Raw genomic sequence first — 17,949 nt, 5'->3', positions numbered from 1 at the left:
CACAGGACCCTGCGCTGTTCTTTCGTCTGCTCAGCCCTCCCCGGGTTTGCTGCTGGTTCTTCCCGGGTTGGCTACGGACCCTTCCACCTCCGTGGAAGGGCGGTTCCCCCTGGCCACATTCCCCACTTCCGCGGGGGAGCGGCACACCGCCGGCCGGCTCTCTCGGGGGCTGCACAGGTGTTCCCCTTAGATGTTCCTGGTGCATGTTGTCTCTCTCCTCCTTTATAGTCCTCCTCCGCCAATCCCAACTCGGCTGCCCACATGCCGAGTACGCTGCTCTCCTCCAATCAGGAGCAGGTCCTACAGTTTATTGGTGGAACTGGAGGCAGCTGTGTAGAAGCTGTTTCTCCTCTCCCAGCGCCATATTGTGGGAGAGCAGATGCATAGAATAAGTCTTAATTCCAGTAACTTAGTCTAGTCCGAGTTGCTCCCAGTTGCTCCCCACATTCCTCCTTACTGCCTTTCCTTTCTGTAGCATCTCAGGTGTGTGACTGGGTCTGGCTGGAAGGACTGGAAGTGGTGCCCATCCTGAAAGGGGACTGACGGATGGCTTCAGGTGTTAGAGCCAAACTCCAATCCCCAGAAGGAGGAAAAGCAAGTCCTTCCAGCCTCCCTGCTTTCTAGGATGTCCTCTTCCTGTCTTCCAGAGCCCCTAATGTTACCCTTGGGTAACTGCCCCCTGCATCCCGGCTGACAGATCACTAGTCTCTGTAAAGCTGCCATGTGACCTGTAAGTCTCTAGCTGCTGCTGAGATGAGAAGAGCAGGTTGTTCAGCTCTTCCCTGGGGATTCACACTTGGAGGCCTCTTGGACCCCTCCCTAGATGCTGTCTTCCTGCTCCTTTCTGTCCCTCCTCTTGCTGTCTTCTTTTCCTTGATGTCCTCGGTTCCTGAGGAAAACATTTTTAGGGCCGAGAGAGTCCTGGGCATTTGGAGGTATGGAAGGTGTTCTCTTCCGGTGTGGACTGGGTGCCCTTGAGTAAGTGATTCCCATGTGTCTTGCTTCCTTCTAAGGACTCACTGCTTGGCTTGTGCTCAGGGAACTTTGAATATGACTAAAGTCCAGGCCTAGGAGGTCCTGGTGACCCAGCCCTGATGGTGATCAGCCCCTGTTTGTGCTGCTCTAAAATCTCAACTTGGTTAATTAAGATGCAGTGAGAAGTCTGGAGAATTGGCATCTTCTCTGCAAACCACACTCCATCTTTTCTCCCTTGGCCACTAATCTTGCAGCTTTGCAAGTGCAAGTACATGTCTGCCCCTCCCAGGTGTTGCTTCTCCACCTCCAAGGAGGAAGATTTAGACATATGGATTTTGGCAAAGGTTTAAAACTGGCAATAAATAACAAAAATTCAGCATACCATTCTGCATATTTTATAACTCAGTCTAATAAAGAAATAATCCAAGATGGCACCTGCTAAGAAAACTTAGTTTATTGAAATATGACTGTAATATAGAAGGGATGGCTAATGCACTAGGCTGCATGATATTAATGCTTTAACTTCAGCTGGTGTGTTTAAAAGAAGTCTCTCATGTATTTTATTTTATTTTATTAGGAGCCATATCATTAGCTTTTAAAGACATTGTGAGTGAGAGAGAGAGAAGAAAAGCGATTTGGACTATTTAAAAAAACACAAACCTTAGTAACTCAACCTGCTTTTCTTTACAAACGAAACATACCAAAAAGAAGAGGTTTTTTTTTTTTATATAAACACTTTTTTTTCCGACTGGGATATTAGGACAGTATATTAAATTCCCCCAAAAGGAGGCCCTAGAACTATTTACATAATAATGTCTCCACTGTGGTTGTGACAGATGGGCTTCACTGACGCAGACATACTGTTAGGGGCTTAGCAATAGATTAAAAAAAAACCACCACAATACTGTGTAACATAATAAAAGTGTATTGTAATGTACATCATAACTTGTGGCCAAGGTTAAATTTGCAGTCGGAGTATGAAAGTCGTATTCCATTATACAAAATAGATGTTACACGGAAAAGCATTAAAGATGAGTTGACTCAACCATTTATTTTTAGTTTATATTTTATTCTATTTTCCTTGGCCCTATTTATGCAATATATTTTTAACCACGTGAAATGGCATTGTTATGTGCCCTCTTACCCTTTGGCAACCGTGATCTTCAGAGGGCCTGAATTCGGTGGCTCTGTATTTCACGGAACTGGAAGGCTAAGGTCTTTTGGAAAATGGCTATTGATGTGTTTTGCTTCTTTACAAGCCTCTTGCTGGAGTGGAAGCCAGCAGTGGCTTCTGAGATTGGCCTCCTTTGGCTTATGTGGATTCTTTGGAAGCAAGTTATATAGTTTTGGGCCTTTCCTTACCCCATCAAGAGGTGACAAAGACAAGAGAGCAGATATTGATGTGAGAGAGCCCATGGAAGATGGACTGGGAACAAGAAGGTGACCTTGTCTTTCTTATTGAGGACTTGACCACTGACTGCAGCTCAATGGTCTAATGTCCCTGAATTCACTGTGAGTCCTCTAGCATGCTCTCCATGTATTTAAAGGGGGGTAGTATCCTCTTTAGGCTAGTTGGCTGATAATAATGTCTACACCATGGATTCCTTGCTAATCAAAAGACTTTAACTTCGACTTTAAAAAGTCTTTAAATTTGGTGTATTTGATCTTGGGAAAAGTGGCAACCTCTCAGAGGGCACTGGAGATGCCAAGAGGGCACAATCAGGGAATGCAGGAAAACAGCATTAGAGAGACTCATAGCCCAGGTGGTAGGCCTGGCTCAGGGGGCTCAGCTGGCTCAGCTGGGGAAGCTGGGTTGGTGTTTCTGGGGTGGGGCTGATCATCAACCCCTAGAAGCCCAAGAAGATGACAGCTGCAGATGTCCTTTTGGAGGAGACAATCACTGTATTCTAGAAGGACCGAGCTCTTATTTTTTCAGGTAATTGGACATAAAACATAATCTGAATATATGGTCACTTGCATAGAGTTATCAAAAATACTAGAAAAGCCCTATTGTCCCCAGCAGCACTGTCCAATAGGAACAAAACGTGAGCTACAAATGTGAACCCCAGACATAATTTAAAGTTTGCTTAAAAAAGTAAAAAGAGGGGCCAGCACTGTGGCACAGCAGGTTAATGCCCTGGCCTGAAGCTCTGGCATTCCATATGGGCACCGGTTCTAGGCCCGGCTGCTCCTCTTCCGATCCAGCTCGCTGCTGTGGCCTGGGAAAGCAGTAGAAGATGGCCCAAGCCCTTGGGCCCCTGCACCCACATGGGAGACCCAGAGGAGGCTCCTGGCTTCTGGCTTTGGATCGGCACAGCTCCGCCAATTGTGGCCATCTGGGGAGTGAACCATTGGATGGAAGACCTCTCTCTCTGCCTCTCCTCTCTCTTTGTAACTCAGACTTTCAAATAAATAAATAAATCTTTAAAAAAAAGTAAAAAGAAACAGATGAAATTAATTTTAATACATTAGTAGTTTTGTTCAAGATAACTAATATTCTAATTTTAAAATACCATCCTATAAATGAGATATTCTACATGCTTTTCTTGGAAACTCTATATTCATTCATATTTATTTGTTTTTTTTTTTCTTTTTTTTTTTTGACAGGCAGAGTGGACAGTGAGAGAGAGAGACAGAGAGAAAGGTCTTCCTTTTGCCGTTGGTTCACCCTCCAATGGCCGCTGCGGCCAGTGCACTGCAGCTGGTGCACTGCGCTGATCCGAAGGCAGGAGCCAGGTGCTTCTCCTGGTCTCCCATGCGGTGCAGGGCCCAAGCACTTGGGCCATCCTCCACTGCCTTCCCAGGCCACAGCAGAGAGCTGGCCTGGAAGGGGGGCAACCGGGCAGAATCCGGTGCCCCGACTGGGACTAGAACCCAGGGTGCCGGCGCCACTAGGTGGAGGATTAGCCTATTGAGCCGCGGCGCCGGCCTATTCATTTATATTTAAAGCACAACTGGGGAGGCAGGTGTTGTGGGGCATTGGTTTAAGCAGCTGCCTGTGATGCTGGCATCTCATATGAGTACTGGTTTGAGTCCTGGATGCCCCACTTCCAACCCAGCTTCCTGCTAATGCATCTGGGAAAGCACAGGAGGATGGCTCAAGTCCATACAATAGGGGACCAAGATGGAGTTCCTGGTTCCTGGCTTCAGCTTGGTCCAACTCCAGCGGTTGTAGGCATCTGCTAAGATGGAAGATCTCTCTCTCTCTCTCTCTCTCTCTCTCTCTCTCTCTCTCTCTCTCTGTAACTCTGCCTTTCAAATAAATAAATCTTCAAAGAAAAAGTATAACTGGGAGCTGGCACTGTGGTGTAGCAGGTAAAGCCTCTGCCTGCAGTGCCAGCATCCCATATGGGTGCCGGTTCGAGTCCTGACTCCTCCACTTCCAATCCAGCTCTCTGCTATAGCCTGGGAAAGCAGTGGAAGACAGCCCAAGTCCTTGGATCCCTGCACTGCATGGGAGACCTGGAAGAAGCTCCCTGCTACTGACTTCAGACCAGTAAAGCTCTGGCTGTTGTGGCTATTTGGGGAGTGAGCCAACAGGTAGAAGACCTCTCTGTCTCTCCTCTGCGTCTCTCTCTCTGTGTGTAACTCTGACTTGCCAATAAATAAATAAATCTTTTAAAAAAAAGGTATAATTGGAGCCAGCTACTTTTTGGATACTCTCTGCCCTAGGTAGCCTGCAGCCAGCATTTTTGGACAGCACATATCCAGATGATCCCTTTCCTTTGAACTTCTGACACTGGGTGGTGTGGAGAGTGGATTAAGGTACTGTTACCTATACTGACTCAGATTTTCCTTTATGTGCTTGTACTTTAATCACTTTCAAGCTGTTAATGGCAGAGCTGGAATTTCTAGAGCTCTTTTCTGACATGGCTGGTATAGATGGATGCAGCACTTCTGCTGGGTTTGGATACCAAGGGTAGTTAGAAGGCAATGGAGGGACCCATCACCCAGACAGCTCAGAGCTGTGGGAAGAACACACAGGTGCACTAAGGACATGAGTAGTGTTAAGAAAGTGCCTTGGCTGTTTCTTTGCTGCTGTAGCTAGAAGAGTATAGGATTGGGGCTGGCTGGCTGGATTTGCTAGCCTGGCTCTGTGACTTTAGAGTAAGTCACTAATCTCTCTGAACCTCACCTTTCTTACCTGTAACATGGGGATAATAAGCACTTTTCTGCTTTCCTCAAAGGAGTAATGTGAGCTCAAATTATGGGATTCTAAGGAACTGGCTTCATGAAAACACTGAAGTCCTCAGCTCATGTGAATCATAAGGCAGCTTGAAGTCTTCCAGCATCACTACCACACAGTCAGTTTAAGGGAACCAGGTTTTATTAAGGGTCTGGAGCCCAAGTCTGGATTGTGATACGGGGGGAGGAGTCTCAGTTAGAGAGACAGACTCAGATGCAAGACAATCAGGAAACGGAATGGAAGCCCCACTGCATGGGCTTTGCTATTGTGTCCTGGAATGAGTGTGTGGGGTCAATGCAGCAGGATGAAGAGTGTTTGGAGAGCCAACAGGGAGGCAGAGAGTGTTCTTGGGGAGGGCACAGCAGTCACAAAGGCCCAGTGTGGGAATGACAGCCACTGCTGGGAGTGTTGAGAAACTTTGTGAAAAGGACAGCAATGAGGTGCAGGGAGGAGTGGCTCTGGGGTTCCCTTCCCTACTGCAACTTTCCTGAGGAATCAGCCGCCAGCCAGAGACCACACTTCCCAAGGCCCTGTCTTCTGCATGGTCCTGAAAGTGGGTCACCCTCCTCAGAGGAGACTGGCCCACTTGAGATAAATATGAAAGACGACCACAGCCACGGTTGGATGCTCTGATAATCTCCAGGACGACTGCGCGCTCAGGAAGAGCGGCTCTTATCTCAGACCATCTCTTTGCTGTCGACTCTTGTCCCAGGAATAAAGCTGGATAGAGGCCCTGGAGGAAACAAAACGGCCAGACAGGTCCAATGCTTCCAGAGACATCTGGCTTTTGCATCAGTTCTTGTTTTAATGGTAGGGGCTTCCTATTATGAATTGACAGTTTTACACACAAACACACACCACACCACACACACATACCACAGACAGCACACATCACACCAGACATGCGCACACCACATCACACACCACACACACACATACAACAGATACTACACATACCATACCACACAACGCACACCAGACACACACACACACACAGAGTTCAAGCTCTACCCTTTACTCCCTTAGCAGCACATATAGACATTCTCCAACACACATGCACACACACACATGCACACATAAAACCACGCATGCCTTGGTGACATGGAAGGCAGACAGAGCTGCTCTAATTTGAGCACCCTGAGTGAATGAAGACTGAAGGCTAAGCTGATGTATGAGATTGTTAATCAGACATCCAAACAGGTAGCTGTAGAAACGACACCGGGGGCACACTTGTCCCCTCTTCTTTTCTGTCCTGTCAATTCTCCATCAGCTCTAATATCCCTCAAGCGTTGGGGTCCTGGCTTGCCTGTCACTTTTCTCTCCATCCTCAGGTCTGCCTTTTCCAGGCTTCAGTTGGGTCTACACATATGAATTTGGAAAAGGCCAAATTGCTTTTTAAAATTGTTTTTCACTAGTCTGGGAGGGGGTAGGGTGCTTCCAAAAGTGCCCTGTGCCGCCGGAGCCTTCTGCCGTGACAGGATCATATCCAGGCCCTTCCTGGCACTCTTCCAGACAAGAGGAACTGCTCATTTGAATCTGAATACTGTGCAAGTTTCTTTTTTTTTTTTTTAAATTATGTGTGTGTTTATTTCATGTATTTGAAAAGAAGGGAGAGAGAGAGAGAGAGAGAGAGAATGAGAATATTCTATTTGCTGTTTTTCTCCTCAAATACCAGCAATGGCGGGAGCTGGGCTAGGCTGAAGCCAGGAGTCAGGAACTCAGTCTGAGTCCCCCATAAGGGAGGCAGAGGCCCAAGTACCCTGCTCTTCAGGGTGTGCATTAGCAGGAAGTCAGAATTGGAAGTGGAGCCAGGACCCAAAGTCAGATGCTCTGTTATGGGACATCAGCCTCCCAAATGCCTACTCCTATTGTGCTGTTTTCTAGTGTTCTTTGGGCAGAAAACTCAGGCAGTGGTCATTTTCTTTACTGCCATGAATCCCTTCTACTCTGCAGACCTAGGCCCAACTGAGTAAGTGCAGGGTATGTAGATGGATGGATAAATACAAGATTGTTAGTTCACAGATAATTCCATTTTCCAGTTAAACCTTGATCTTACTCTGGCCCAAGGGTCTGAGATAAAACCCTGGTTTTGTCCAGTGATCTGACACCAGCAAACTCTATTCCATACAAATTCTTAGTCCCAGTCCTGACTCCCACTGCCATGATGATAGGTAGATGTCCCACCAAAGATAACCCGATGCAAAAATGTCCCTGATGTGCTGGAAAAGGAAAGACAACAGAGCATCCTATTGATACAGGGGCGGAACACTGTACTCTAATCTGGTGGTAGGTGGGGTTCTGCCTTGACCCCCGGGTGATGCATTCTCCAAGAACAAGTATTGAAGTCAAGATTGGGTTTCAGGAGTTTCTTCAGCCTTGGAGCCAAACTTCCCCTTAGAAATGTTGAGGCTGGTTAGTTTGCTCCATAATGGGAGGGCTACCTCGACTCCAGGCATCCCAGTGACAGTGACACTACCATTTCAGTCTTCTGGAAGGGAAACCAGCAGGCACTGTGTGCTGACAAATACTGTGCCAGGTATTCTCAAATGCATTATTTTGCTTAATGGGTTTCACAACCACCCATTCCTAGAGATTATTTTTGATAGAACCGAGGTTTCCTCAAGTAGGCAGCTCACCGAGTGTCACACAGATGGCTGTCAAACACTCAGTCCTGGCATCTTTACTCTGAAATCTTTGCCATGAACAGACTTTGAATGGCGAAGAATGGGATGGACTGTATGAATATAGAATAGTGGAAAGCACAGCATGGATTAGAATGCATTTCCAATTTCCTCTCCCTTCTTCCCTAAATGGGCCTGAAAAGCTGCTTTCACACTGAAATGGGACAGCTTAGTGGGTAGACCCTGGCCAAGGATTTGCAGGAAGTTGAGTCTTTGAAAGGGAAGTGTCTCCAGTGGTGGGATGCCAGACACCTAACCCTGGGTAAGAGGGAAGCCGGAGGCTGGGCTGGAGGGGCCCCAAGGACTCATGCAGCTGCCCTGTGCTTTGAGCCTGTGCATGGAGCCTGTGCATAAGGCTGTTTGTGTCTGATTATTTCCTGCCTCTGCCAGGCCCACTTCCCTCTGCCCTTTCCCGTCTGGCTCCTCTGCTTTTTTGCTTTCTTTTCAGGACTCTGAGTTGCTAGGCAACTCCAGTCTGGAGCCGAGGTTCTCACCGTGGAGAGCAGCTTCCATGCAGGAACCTGGAGTCTGATGGAGCTCGTGATTACAGGTGTCTGTGCAGAAAGGACGGTAGCAGCACCAGCCTCCTCTCATCCGCTGCTTGCCTCCCACAGTCAGGAAATGGGAGGTGTGGGCAAGGGAAACAGACCTTTGTTTAGGCCACTTGCCATTTCCCTTTCCTGCTCTGTTCTTCCCACCTACCTGCAGGACTTCCTCCACACAGGCCCCAGAATCCCCTGGGTGCTTTGGCTTTCTGCTGTCCTAGTTAGAGCTGGACCAGCCAGCTCCTAATACCTCTCTCGGGGGTGTTCCCTTGTTAGGGGCATTGCAGCTACGTGGGCAGAAAAGTCCATGGCTTGACTTTGGCAGTGGGTCAGGAGGCCTTCATGGTAAGGGGAAGGGGGCTGCAGGACTCTTCTACACCCGCCACCTGCAGAGTGAAGAGCTCCACTGGACATGTTTTCACTGCTCTCAGGTGCCCTAGGGAAGGGATGTCAGTTCTTGGTTGGCCCAAGCTCATCTCCGAGGGCTCAGAGGGACAGTGGCAGCACTAGAACTGAGCAGAGGTGAAACTTAGAGGACAGCTTCAGGCACAAATGTAAATGTTTACTGAGTCTGTAGCTTGTGCCAGCTACCGCCATATTTGGGGGCTGAGGCTTCTGCAGGCAAGGAAACATGCAGAATCTGACCTCATGGAGCTAATATTTATGCTGGAGAACGCAGTCAGCAGATAATAGACAATTAAACAAACAATATGACTTCAGATGGTGGTTTGGATTGTTCCCCCTGGGAGAACTGTGCTGTTAAGAGCTGGAGGGCCCTGGGTCCCCAATGCCCTTGAGCACCTGGAGCCCACCACTGTGGCGTTTTTGGGAGCAGCACCAGGCAGCTCTGAAGGCAGAGGTGCTCGTAAATGGAGGGCTGGCTTCCCACCATTCCTACTGTGTCACGGCATCCCCTCCAGAGATCTGCAGGGCGGAGGGGATGGGATGATGGCACTGGCCTGCCTGAGCTAGTCTCCTGATTGAAAGTCACAGCTGTCAATCTGGTAGAGCTCTTGAAAGCATGTGATCTAAAGCTGGCTAATCAGAACTCAGTGATAAGTTGAGGAAGAACATGGGATCTCAGATTGGCCAATCAGAGTCCATTCCTGTGCTTTTTCTGCTGGAAGGATTATGCTGCAGGCCTATGAGCCTGGTGCTGCTCTGGGCAGTCTCTGCTACCCTTGAAAAGAATGCAGCCAACCCAGAGGAAATCACAGCCAGCTGGGCCAGAGGCCAGAGCATCTTCCAAACTCCAGAATTCATAAGCCAATACATTCATTTATTTTTATTGATTTATTAAGCCGGTACTGTGGTTGGGATATTTTCCCCTCAAGTTCATGTGTGGAGAAATTAATGAGACAGTGTTGAGGGATAGGACCTCCAGGAGGTGATTAGGGCATGGGAGTTCTGCCCTCCCAAATGGGTTATTGGTGTTATTGTGGGAGGGTGTTAGCCTGATTAAAAGGTGAGCTCAGCCCCCATTCCCTTCCACCTCACTCTCATTCTCACTCATGCACTCTTGCTTTTCTAACTTCTCCCATGGGATGGCACACCAAGGAGGCCCTTGTCAGATGTGGGCCTCTTGACCTTGGACTTTAAGTCTCCAGAACTACACAAAACAAGTCCACTCTTTATAAGCCACCCAGTCTCAGGTATTCTGTTACAGCAGCACCAAATGGACTAAGAGCCCATGTGCAGTGGTTTCCACACCTTGGCCTCGTAGATCTTTATTGCTTTTCCCTTCCCTTGGATCCCAAGTGTCCAGGGCTGAGAAGGCACCTTCATGACATCGTAGATGACACTAAGAGTGATGCTGAGGAATGCCCTGCTAGTTAGGAGCCACAAAGGGAAATCTCTCAATAAAGGGCACCCCTCCAAAAACACTAAGGGGAAAGTAATTTTGGAAATCCACTTAGGAATATAGTGTTAGGAGTCAGAGCTTATGCTAAGTTTTCCTTCACCAGAGTTCCAAGTTTCCAGCCAAGGCCACCATTTTTTTATTAATTTATTCTTTGAAAGTCGTGAGGAGAGAGGAGGAAGAGGAGGAGGAGGAGGAGGAGGAGGAGAGAGAGAGAGAGAGAGACCCTCTTCCATCCACTGGTTTACTTCTCAAATGGCCACAATAGTCAGGGTTGGGCCAAAATGTAGCAAAGAGTCAGGAACTCCATCTGGATTTCCCACATGGGTGTCAAACTCAAGTACTGGAGCCATCCGCCTCTCAGGGTGCATTAGCAGGAAGCTGTATCAGAAATGCAGTGGCTAGTACTAGAACTAGTTCTCAGATATGGGATGCCGGCATAGCAAGTGGTGACTTAACCCACTGCTCCCCAGTGCCCTCTCTCGGAGGTGCCTTCTCATTTATTTCTGTCAGCACACACTTGCCGCATGTTTCGTCTCTTCAGAGCCCTGTCCTCTGCCTGTAGTCATCTGAAATAAGTGACATCAGGGCATTGATGCCTAAAATTGCTGCAAGTATTTATCCATGAAGATTAATCTTTTGTACCACAATCCATAGAGCTAGAAACCTCCAGGTGTGCATTCAGGCACTGAGCAGGCTGCTGAGAGAGGATTTCGTAGACTCCTCCTTCTGGTCACTCTGAAGTCCCTCAGCTGAGTGTTTAGGTGCTCTGCCTTTGTCCATGGCTTAGAGTCATTTCTCCTCCTCACTGTGAAATGCCTGAGCCTCCATTACTACAAAAAGTCCACATGCATCACACAGAAGGAGAGGGAAAGGTTCTAGGGGGGACAGCCCTTGGAAACAGGCATGCAATGGGCCTGAGTCTGACTGGCCTTGCAGGCAGGGCATCAATCTTCCCATCTGTAAAGTGGAGGCATTTGTGAGCAGGCCCCCAGTCCTCTCCAGCACTGATGTCTTGGGTGGGATGTCTGTGATGCTGAGTGGCCTGCAAGCCATCTGTGATTCAGGGTGGCAGTGTCCTCACAAGAACACAAGGCATTTATGAGTAGATACTTTGCACTGAAATTTCACAGTCTACTCATTATTTTCTTGCTCCCTTTGGCTGGATCCAGTCTTATTTTATGACTTATGTTATTCCACACAGGGAAGAGGATGGGAATCCCGGGGAGCCGAACTCCAACAGTTAGCATATTTGAGTTCCAGAACCAAAGTGGCCACTGTCCAGACAGCTTAGATCTCAGAAGATACGTGCTACTGCTCTGGGTCTGTTTTCTCATCAGTGAAGTGGGAACAGAATCATTTATCTCTACTCCAAGAATGGGCTGAGACCCTTTAAAATGTAATTTTTTAATGTACATTTTAAAAATGTAATTGTTTGAATGGCAGAGTGATGAGAGAGGGAGCAATAGAGAGTTGGATAGATGGAGATATTTCCATCTTCTATCTGCTGGTTCACATCCTATGTGCCTGCAATAGCTGAGGCTGAGCCATGCTGAAGTTGGGAGCCAGGAACTCAGTATGGGCCTACTACATGGGTGGCAGGGACCCAGGTACCTGAGCCCTCATCTGCCTCCCAGGGTGCACATCTGCAGGAAGTTGTATGATAAGCAGGGGTAGGACTAGAGCCTGTGCACTCTAACCTGGGATGCAAGCATCACAAGCAGTGGCCCAGTTCTCTGTACCACAATACCCACACCAGTCGTGACTTAGGTAACTTGTTAAATGGAAATGAAATGAAGAGACATTGTAGAAAGATAGCAGGGGACCTTTCTGTTTTTGACTGAGGAGGCCAATGTGGGCCTTTTTTTGTTTTTCCTACATTCAGGTTTAATGTGATGACAGCTACATTTACCATGCCACTCAAGTTTGACCCCAAGAAGATCAAAGTCCTGTACCAGAGGTACACCACTGGCACCACTGGGGAAGTTGGTGCCATGGCTACCTGAGGGGCTGTCTCCAAGAAAGACTGGTGGTTTCACTGGGGAGGTAACCAGTGACTTGGAAGACAGTGGAACTCACCATTCAAAACAGACAGGTCCAGACTGAGGGGGTGCCTTGTGCCTCTACCTTGATCATCAATCTTCAGGGAAATAGCTGTAGCCAGAAAGAAGCAGGAAAACATTAAGCACAGTGGAAACGTCACCTTTGATAATGTTGTCAATGTCGCCCAAGAGAAGCAGCGCTGATCTTTAGCTAGAGACCTGTATGGAATCATCAGAGAGATCCTGAGGACTATGCCGTCAGTGGGCTGCAGTGCTGACGCCCACCACCTCCATGACATCATAGATGACATCAACAGTGGTGCCAAGGAATGCCCAGTGAATCAGGAACTACAGAGGGAAATCTCTCAACAAAAAGAACGTTTGAAGACGGAAAAAAAATTACCATGGGAAAGTGTTTAATTTTGGAAATGCACCCAGGAAAATAGTGTTAGTCCTCTGCCACATCCTAGGAAGATGGTGTGAAGCTCTTTCTTTGACAGTGGGAAGTGAGGTGGGGGGCTCAGGGAGGGGAGGACGTCAGCTTAGCCTCACAGAGCAAGTCACTAAACCGAGGTGCAGCATGCTGGTGGAGTGGGGGCCCTCCTCCTGGTGCCTTGTTGGCTTGCTCTCCCCTCCTTTCCAGGTTAGAGATTTGAGTCAGAGATGAGGCAAATGCTTAGGCAAGGAAAAATGTTTCGCCAGCTTGCTCCACAGGGAAGGAGAGTCCGTGATATGATATGAAGCCGAAAATAGCGTGCCTTAGGAAAGAAACTACCAGCCGATGACGAGCTTGTGGTGGAGGTGTGGGGCCCTCCTCCAGGAAGGTGGGAGTTGAAATGGGACTGCGACGACGCTGCCTGTGTGACTGCTGAACGCAGATGCTCTGGGCTGGGATTTGGAATCCGTGTCACAAGAACAGGGTCCCGCTGGAGCCGCTCGTTCAGCAGTGCTTTCCTGCTGGGGTCTGTGGAACATCCTGACACAGGCCGGGGCTTGAACAAGGGCCAAGGATTTATCCAGAAACAGCAAGCCCTGTACAAAGACGATCCTGGATTTAGAACAGATGAAAGGTACTTTGAGGGAGTTCAAAGAACGGGCACTCGCTCCCCGATGGCTGCTTGCTGGATATTTTGAGAGGTGACTGGGGCATGATTTCTCTCTCTGCTTCTCCCAGGAGTCTTTTCCAACACGGTTTCTCTCTGTTAGTATATTCCAGAGCTTTCAAGCTGGAAAGTCTTAATATGGAAATTCCTGCTGCGGTGGGAACAGGTCTCTCCCAGTTGGGACTTTTGAAGGCCGTTATTCTGATGATGTTAATGGTGATGATTAATTGGCACTAATGATGGAGATGGTGAAAGTAATGAGGCCAACCTGTTTAGGTGGAGTGCATAGGCACACTTGAGGGTAGGGAGAGTGATGATGAGAGCAATGGCAGGGAGCTCCATTGTAGGAATTTGTTGAGAAATCTGGGGAACTCACATTAGCTTGAACTTCATTTTCTGGCAATGTAAATTATTGGCACACACAAAAAAATCACCTCTGGGAAGGGAAGGAGAAAATACCTTTTGCCTGTAAAACCAAATACTTGATGTCAAACTCCAAGTCACCAGCTTTCTGATGGGTTATGTAGTGAGCACACGGAAATGCTCATGGAGGTACAAACTCAATCTGATATGAGTGGCCACAAAACAAATTAGTAATGGCTAAAATGTGGGATTAATGTAAAAAGGAGCCATTGTCCTCATTTCTCTGCTTTGAAAGGTGTCTGGAGGGGAAGGGTGAGAAAGACAACTAGCGAAATCTTCAGGATTGGAGATAATCCCCTTGCCTTCCAAGAGCACTTTGTGGAGGGCTGTGGGTATATCAGGTCTTTCTGCTTCCCTATGTCCTCCCTTAAGTCATGACATTCTTGCCTTGCCAAGTCACTGATGAGATACAACATTAAGGCAAAGCAACTTTGGGGTCCAGCCTACTCTTACTCATAGTATTGAGGGTACCCCCAACAGCAATGGGCAAGTTAAGGGTCCTCTTTGAGGGCTCAAAAATGGAGAAAAACACTAGATGTGTATAATCCCGATTTTACTAATTACCAAAAAAGTCCATACAATGGTGACCAATCCTATCACTTCCTGTTGAGTTGAGAGACAATGTCAGCTGTCATTGGTGAAATTATGAAGCATGATAAACTTAATTTCAGAATTTCTAGACTTCCCTTATTTTGAGCTTTTCTTCTCTGAAATGTCCTCAGCCATGAACCCCTGCCTCAGTTGTGCACAATTATCCCCTAAAGTACAGGGACAAGGTCCCATGAACACAGTTACTTCTCAATGTTTGGGCTGAATTTCAATAATGTTGTCACTGTGTACATAAATTCCCTCCTCAGGGCATTTCCTTCCTGTGGGAGGAGCCTGGAGAGGAAAATATCTATCCCAATAGGAGATCTGAAATGGTGGATTAGCATAGAGTTGGCCCCCTTCTCTTCAAATCACACCATTTAGGTGGTGCCATGTGCTAGGACTATGGTAGTGGAGTCTCAGTGAGGGATCTGCCTGATATATCTGGGGCTGTGATTCTATCATTTGCATCTTTATTTACTGAGGATGTGAAGACAGAGTATCCTACAACATGTTGGGTATCATAGAGCACTCATCATTTCCTAGATGGTGCTCTAAGTCTAGAGCAATCCATATCTTCACTGGTTTTCCTGTATTTTTCAATTCCTTTTTTTAGTGGGTAAAATATTTCTTCATGCTGGGTATCTAGAAGTACAATTGAAATGAATGATGCAGAAGGAAACAAAGGATAGAATGTGGACAAAAAGTATTTGCTTTGCTGGTTCTTGTGAGGAAGTTATTAAGAAGACTCGAAAAAAGACTCATTAGCAGGAAAAAGTTTGGAACTAAGTAATATAGTGAAAATTAGAAACCTCATTCATTCACACATTGATATATTAAATATGCATGGACTAATTTTTATAGGGCCAAAGAATTGAGGACTGAAAGTATTCTAACAAAGAAATCTGTGAGACAGCAAAGCAAAAAGGAAGTGCCAATTCCAGTAACTAATTGCCTTGTAAGAAATCATCCCAAAACTCAGTGACTTAAAATACAGCAATTATTGTATTATTATCATCTCTCAAAATTCAGGGGATTGTCTAGGCTCTGCTAGGCAGTTCTTGTTCAGGATCTTCCATGAGTTTGCACGCACATGGTGAGCAGGACTGGCGTCATTTTAAAGGCTTTCTTGCTTGCATATTGGTGGTTGTTGCTGGTTATTGCCTGGAAGTTCCCCTGGGGCTCTCAGCCAGAACACCTACATGTGGACTCTGTGTGGCCTGGACTTCCTTACAGCGTTGCAGCTGGGTTCCAAGAAAGAGCATCTCAAGAGAACTAGGTAAAAGCACTATCTTCTTTCATGACCTGGACTTAGGAGACTCAGGAGTCACACAGCACCATTTCATTGATAGGAAAAATTCCAGTAATATTCAAGAAGAGGGAACATCCACCTTGTATCTTCATAGGAGGAGTATCAACGTCAGTCATAGAAAGAGCATGAAGGATGGGAAGACTTGTTGCACTCACTTTGGAAAATACAACCTACTATAGGTGAGGTAGACTCAGATATTAGTGGGTCTTGACTGAATTTTTGCCAAGGAATAAATCCCTTCAAACCAGGGATGATTAGAGAGCAATACAGGGAAATATCTGATCTAATGAGTGATTCTGTAACATGAATAATAATGGTTAAAAGAGGGTGAAGGATGCATACCATGACATGTTATTAATGATAGACATAACTTCTGAGAAATGTGTGATCAGGCAGCCTCATCATGGTACAGGCATCACAGAGTGTACTTAAACCAATAGGTGATGGTGTCATTAGGAAATAAGATTTTATGGTACCTGTGTTGCATATGAGGTATGTTGTTGACCAAAGCATCATTCTGTGGTGCGTGACTGTAGTTTATTGGAGCTTCAGGTAGTTGGAGCAGACTTCATGGAGGAAGTAGCAGCTTGATCTGACTTTGAGGCTCCAGTAGGTTTCATTCAGTTATGTTTAATTTTTATTCATTCTCTTCCCAAACTCCCTCTTGTAAAGAAATGAAAATAAAATTATACTTACTGGCAATTCCCCCATACTGAGACTACCGCTTAACATTTCCATGTATTGACTCTCCCCTATGCCAACCCCTACCCCCAGAAGTGTATTGGAAAATTCACATTTGGAATTCTAACTATTTTACTTACAATATTTTGTAAACATTTTCCTTCATTATTAAATATTCTTCTAAAATAAAATCTTGAATGGCTGCATAGTATTCTATCATGTGAATAAGTGTACTGTGATTTAATTTTCAAACTCTTGCTGTTGGAAATTTAAGTTGTTTCTTATCTTGTTTTTTTCTTATTTCAAAAAACATTGAAATGAAAATCTTTATGCAGAAATTATGGTGCACATCTGTGATCATATTCCTAGTATTAAATCCTAAAGGTATAATTAGTGGTCAAAAGAGACACACATTTTTAAAAAAGATTAATTTATTTACTTGAAGGACAGAGTGACAGAGAAAGAGAGGAAGAGAGGAAGAGCGAGGGCGAGAGCGAGAGAGAATCAGCTGGTTCACTCCACACAATAACTGAAGCTTTGTAAGGCTAAAACCAGGAGCCAGGAACTCTGTTCAGGTCTCCTACATGGATGGCAAGGGCTCAAATGCTTAGGCTATCACCCTGCCTTCCATTAGGAAGCTGTATCAGAAGCGTAGAGCATCTGGGATTCAAACCAGGCACCTGGTAGGGAATGTGGGGGTCCCTAGTGGCTGCTTAACCCACCGCATCACAATGCCTGCTCCAAGACACATTTAAAAAAGCCCTTTATGCATCTTTTCATGGCCGCTTTCAGGGCAGGTTGTGATTGTTGCCTACCCTGCTAGTCTGAGAAAGCATACACAAGTATGCCAATTTGCCAATACTGTTTGCTACTGGCCATGAAGGAAGGTGTCTTATTTGAGAAACCAAACTGGGGCTTTCTCTATGTAATTATTGGAAGGGTAACATTTTCTCATGTACTTCTTTATCATCTGAATTTCTTTTTCTGTGATTTGCTTGTCTAAGTGCATTGCCTTTTTTTCTATTTGTGTTTTTCTTCTATTGATTGGTAATAGCCCTTTATAAATTATTAATCTTTTGTTTAGCATATATGGTGCACACATTTTTTTCTCTCTGATTTGGCCTTTTGTCTTCCAGCTTTGTTTATGATGTGTTTTTAGATGTAGGGACTTTTTTAGTGTTCATGTGGTCAAATCTAGCAATCTTTTTTATTTGTATATTTTTCTTTTGCTCTTAATGCATGAAAAGCCTTAGCCATATGCTAATAATTTTACCTTGAATTTCCTTTGTGTTCACACACACACACACACACACACACACACAAACACTCAAACAACCATTTAATTTCTGAATCCAACTGGATTATACCTTAAAACATATTCCATCAGGGTCTCTTACAGCTGTTTTTCAGGCATTTACCCAGAAGTTGAACAGGGTTTGGATCGGTGGAGAGGAAGTCAGTATGCAGAAGGTAATTTGCACCTACATTGAATGTGAGGGGAACTTGGAGACAGGAAAGAAGTAGAGGATACCTTATGGGACCTGGCATATCAGCC

At 46.1% G+C, this 17,949-nt stretch overlaps 1 long non-coding RNA gene across 1 annotated transcript in view; it reads left to right on the top strand.

Annotated features, from left to right (window-relative positions):
- The window catches only part of LOC149123739 (uncharacterized), a 121,070-nt gene extending 104,473 nt beyond the window's left edge, over positions 1-16,597 (top strand). Inside the window, exon 4 of the long non-coding RNA XR_016214054.1 lies at positions 12,131-16,597. This is a non-coding gene — a long non-coding RNA (uncharacterized LOC149123739). The remainder of the gene's footprint in view (positions 1-12,130) is intronic.
- Positions 16,598-17,949: the final 1,352 nt, after the last annotated feature.

This window comes from Oryctolagus cuniculus, chromosome 10, assembly GCF_051225735.1.
Source record: "Oryctolagus cuniculus isolate XC-2025 breed Fujian yellow rabbit chromosome 10, ASM5122573v1, whole genome shotgun sequence".
NCBI lineage: Eukaryota > Metazoa > Chordata > Mammalia > Lagomorpha > Leporidae > Oryctolagus > Oryctolagus cuniculus.
The sequence above is the reverse complement of the archived record's forward strand: the minus strand, read 5'-3'. Positions and strand labels throughout refer to the sequence as shown.